The sequence below is a fragment of the Propithecus coquereli genome, unplaced genomic scaffold (assembly GCF_000956105.1).
Source record: "Propithecus coquereli isolate 6110/MARCELLA unplaced genomic scaffold, Pcoq_1.0 Scaffold88, whole genome shotgun sequence".
Lineage (NCBI taxonomy): Eukaryota > Metazoa > Chordata > Mammalia > Primates > Indriidae > Propithecus > Propithecus coquereli.
Window position 1 is genome coordinate 4,414,181 of NW_012155062.1, and position 5,724 is coordinate 4,419,904.

Sequence of the window (5,724 nt, forward strand, 5' to 3'; positions counted from 1 at the left end):
ATATCTGGGTTCTCAGTTCTATTCCACTGGTCAATGGCTCTATTTTTGTGCCAGTACCAAGCTGTTTTAATGCAAGTAAGTTGGATCCTGAGGCGAGTGTCACCTGCAGGAGAGCCATCAGTAAAATGCTCCTCCAGGGATTTGATTTGCCTAAGATCTGATTACATTTAGTAGCTGTTCACGTATCTATGCTGAATCAATGTCACTTCATCAACACACAGGTTATCTTCACTGCTCACATTAGAATGAGCTCAACTTCTAATTGTGAAATATAGAGTTACACACCCAACATGTCCCTCTGTCACATGCTTTGTCACATGCTTTGTTTCCTCCAGTTCTCAGCTGAAAAGGGTGATCAGTCAAGTCTTATGCAGTATTTCTAAGGTTGAGCCAACCCTATGTAACTTATCTCTTGAAAATGTTATCTATGAAAGTATCTGACATCTCAGCCATTGAAGATAAATGACATAAGAGCCAGTGGACTTACTGGATATAAAAAATAATAATAAGTAGCATTTATTGAGCAATCATGAACTGCCAGATCCTAAACTAAGTGCTGCCCAAGTATTTTAATCTATGCTCTAAGCTTCAGGCAGCCCGATGAGGCAGCTAGCTTTATTAACCCAATGTTTACAGGTGAGGATACTGAGGCTTTGTGAGGTTATTTAAATTGCCCAATACCACAGGCTCCTCATTGGTGGAGTCGAGACAAAATCCAAAGTCCAGGCTCTTAAACATACACTTCCCAGGATCTGAATAATCAATGTTCTAAAATTATGCAGGCCCAACCGAAGTACAATCAGAACTTTGCCCTTAGTAACACTGTTGAGATGGAATCTTCAGAAGCAAGTCCACCTCACTAGAACAAAATTCATTCAGAGCTGTCATCAAAATGTACCGACCTCTCATTACACTAAGCTCAAAATAGGACCTGAGCCGCCCCTCCGCAACAACTACTGCCTGGCTGTTTACATACCAGGCACTATCTGCTCAAGACCTTAACCTCTCACCACAGGAAGGGAAATTGACAGAAAGCCTAAATGATGCTTTTTGTTATGCACCAAAGCTCAGTCTGCGTACAGAATTCCTACTGCGGATACTGCAAACATGGTTAAGAACCGATGATGATATTGTAAGCAAGTAACAATGATGGAATTAAAGAATCCCCAAAATTATTAAGCCATATTGACCACCTGTATAATTGTACAGACAGTGCTAAACACACGTCTCACCATATGCCCAGATATACCTATGTATTAATACATTAACACTAAGCCAACAGAGAGCTTCACCACTAGAAATGGACCCACATGCACAGGAGGGCTTCTCTCGCACCTGGCTGTGGTCCAGTTCCACCCATAGTCTGTTGGAAAATGAGCAGGGCATTTGTGTACATTATATTTCTCTAAGAAGGATTTTAAAACTCAAATACTGTCAGCTCTCGCCTTTGTCAGAATGAAGAGGCTTCCTTTGCCACAAATACTGACTATGGTAGTAATTTAAATCACTAAAAGCGGTGCCCTGCTGATGCACACCTGTTAAAACAAAAAATCCAGATTAAAATAAGAGATCATTTTATGTAATTAAGGAATATTTGTGTGGCCGAGTTACAAACATATCAGTTCACAAATAACATATAATGTGTTCCATAATTAAGACTACTGCTTCTGGAAACATTTGCCAAGCCTCACCAATTCAATCAATAAATATTGAGCACCTACTACGAGCAGACACAAGGATAGACACTAGGGAATATAAAACGATTGTGATATGTCCCCTATTATGAAGGAATTTACGATCTAGAGGACACCCCATCTACAAAATATTACTAGACTTGCTCTTAAAACTGAGCTGAATTATTCACTAATCGACCTAAATCCCTGAGAGAAGAAATAAGATTTCCAAATTATTTCATCTCATGTGCTATTCACTTAATTGCCAAAATTCAGAGAAGTTTTATGTGTTTAAGAAAAAGAAAGTAATGTGTTTGTATTTCAACCTGAAATATCTGAACTCCAAATGAGTTCCCAAGATATTTGAATCATCCTTTTGTCTTCTCTGTGTAGCTGTTACTCTTCTGCCTACAGAGAAGTCACTAATGCATTTCACTCTTTTATTAGGGACCAATATTTGATCTACTTTGGCCTGAGGAAGGGAGGCATTTAAGTAATATTTGGGTCAGTTTTAGGCACTGATTGAAGAAGAGAATGTTTCCATGTACAGTCAAAACAAGAGCCTAATGAACGCAGACTCGGTGGGGTTGGAGGGGGATTTCTTACCCTGTGCTAGGCCTACTGTTAGCTAAGTTTCTCCTTTGCCTCAGTGCCTCATTCCTCCTCTCATTCACGCCCCCGAATGAGGAACACATCCCTTTTTCCTTCACGAATGCCGTGAGATAGATTTGAAGAAAACATAGCCAACCATCCTCCATTCACGAATTTTACACAACTCGTTTCTGCTTGTGTCAATTATTGTAAACACTTTTTACCTGGTGCCCATCCTCTGGCTTTTGCCTCTCAAAGTCACTATATATCACTACCAGATAAATTTTCTCCAAAAATAACTTCAGCCTCCGTTACTCACCGTTGCTGGTGGAGTAAAACACGAAACTCTTTAATGTGGCACACAAGGCACTCCACTCCAAGGCCCCTGGGGACTCCATGTCAGTAGTAACCCCCACCTGGGTCCTCGCGACAACTGAAAGCATGCTCCCTTATTTCCAAACACTAGGGGGACGGTACCTTCCCAGGGAGACACAGACAAGCCCCACGTCACTCTGTAGCAATGCTCATGAGCAAGACTGTTGTGGTCAAAGGCTGGGTCTGTTTCCAACCTTGTCACTTTTTTTTTTCCCAAGGCACACAAATTAACAGGAAAAGACACATAAGCCTTAAAGAATTTGAAAAATGTCAGGATGACACAGTTTTCCCTAAATTGCTAAAAGCTGTACAGAAGAGGATTCTTCCATAAAATGTATGTTACTAGTCTCATTTCCCGTGAAGCCAACCTGGGAGTTATCATTCTATAAAAATATAAGCAGAGCAAACCGTGGCTCTGCCTTCCCCAAACTTTCCAAATTTGATTAATATTCTTTCCTATTCTGCTCATATCTTTATCTTATTTATCTTTATAATCTAGATATTGCTAAAGCTTGAGGATATTTTCAATCTGATATTTTTTAAAATAATATGATTTCTTGGAAAGCAATGTGATATACTTGGAACCCCTTAAAAGAGTAAGGACTGTTTTAATTATATTTGTAGCCTTGTCTTCTAGCTTATTGCCTTGTAATTGTTAGTGTAAGAACAGGATGTGGAAAGCATGCTATAGAAGGCAGGGATTTTACCTTTTAATCTGTCACCTACAGACAATATGATTTGGAGCAAAATGCTTAACCTATCTGAGTTTTCTCAACTGCCAAGGAGAGGTCCATAATACCACCTATTTCACAGGATATTGTTGTGAGGACTTTAAAAGATAAGAGGATGTTGTAAACAACAGAAAAATGTTCAAGGATTAAAGACTCAATGTTGTAAAGATGTCATCTGTCCCCAAATTGACCTAAAGATTCAATACAATCAAACTTTCAGAAAGGTATTTTGTGGAAATTTAATAAGGTATCCTTAAACGTATACAGAAAAGCAAAAGACCAAGAATAGCAAAGACAATTTTAGAGAAGAACAATGTTAGAGGACTTGTGAGATATAAAGACTAACTATAAAATTGCAGTGATTAAAATAATGCATTACTGGCACAAGGATAAACAACAGAAGTACAGAACTGAGTTTAGAAACAGATACACACATACATGGTCACAAAAGTATCACTGCATTGCAATGCAATTTGAATGGTCTTTAGCATAATTGATGTTGGATCATTAGATACCCATATGGAATAAAGTTACTATTGATCCATTCCTTGTACCATATCCAAAAAGAAATTTCCAACTGGATCATAACTCTAAATATAAAAGATAAACAATAAAGCTTCTATAAGTTAACACAGGAGAATATATTTGTGATCTTAGTGTACAGAAAGATTTCTTATATAGGCCACAAAAAGAGCTAACCATAAAGAAAAACACTGATAAATTGGTCTTTATTACAATTAGGAAAGTCTATATATCAAAAGATACCATTATGTGAGTGAAAAAGGCAAACCACAGAATGAGAAAATAGATTTGCAATATATATTTCCAAGAATTCATTTCCAGGATATATAAATAAATCTTACAAATCGATTTAAAAAAAAGACAACCTAGTTTTTTAAAATTAGACAAAAAATCCTGAACAAGTATTTTGCAGAAAAACAGGTATCTAAATTTCCTAATAAGTACATGAAAAGGGTGTTCAGCATCATTCATCATAAGGAAAACTAGACACCACTAGTCACTAGAATGACCAAAGTTAGGGTTGGTTTGTTCTGGTTTTTTTCATGGCAATACCGAGTGTTAGTAAAAATTTAAATCATCTGGAACACTGCTGGTAGGAGTATAAGCAAGTACAACCACTTCAGAAAACATTTTCTCAGTACCTACCAAAGCTCAACATATGCATCTCCATAACCCAGCAGTTCTACCCTTAGGTATAAACACAACATAAAAGCATACAAATGTGCACAAAAAACACATATAAAAACAGTCACAGCAGCCTTGTGAATAATTTTCCAAAACCAAAAACAACCCAAATATTCATCAGCAGTAGATCGGGTAAGTAAATTGTGGTACAGTCTTTCAGTAGAACACAATTCAGCAGAGATCAGCAAGCTACAGCCTGCGGCTCGAATCCAGAGATGCCTATTCATAGCAACATCTATGGCCACAAGTGCGCTGCAATGGCAGATTCCAGCAGTTGCCAAAACTATGTAGCCTACAGAGCTGAAAGTATTTACTATCTGGACCTTTCCAGAAAAAGTTTGGCAAGCCCTGCTATACAACAGTGAAGAAGAATGAGCTCCTACTATTAATATTCCAACTGCTGCTCTACACAGTAAGACGAGCCCTACAGACATCATACTGGTGAAAAGCCAGACGCAAAAGAATGCATGTCGTGATTCAATTTATACAAAGTTCGAACACAAGCAAGATTAATTCACGGGGATAGATGTCAGAATGGTGGTAACATTTGGGGGAACATAACTAAGAGCAATGGCTCACTGTAAAGAGAACCAGGGCATTTAAAATAGGGGCGCAGCAAGCAGAACTGCACCTGACTCCACCTCCCTACCCTCCACGGAGGCCGTCGGCAAGTTCTCAGAGCACCAGATCACTCTACAGCCTCCCAAGTTAGGAAGGCAAAACGAGGTAAAAAATTGTTCAATAGCTGCCGGACAGTTTACACAAAATCCTATCAAAAATCTCTGATTCCCATAAGGTTTTAATTTTTTTGTATTTAAATAGTCGGGTAAAAAATGAACTACAACAATCTAAGCAAAATAGAGTATTTTTAATGTCAACTTAAAGAATGTGGCCAGGGGCGGTGGCTCACGCCTGTAATCCTAACTCTCTGGAAGGCCGAGGCGGGCGGATTGTTTGAGCTCAGGAGTTGAAAACCAGCCTGAGCAAGACCGAGACCCCGTCTCTACTAAAAATAGAAAGAAATTAATTGGACAATTAAAAAAATATATATATAAAATTAGCCGGGCATGGTGGCGCATGCCTGTAGTCCCAGCTACTCGGGAGGCTGAGGCAGGAGGATCACTTGAGCCCAGGAGTTTGAGGTTGCT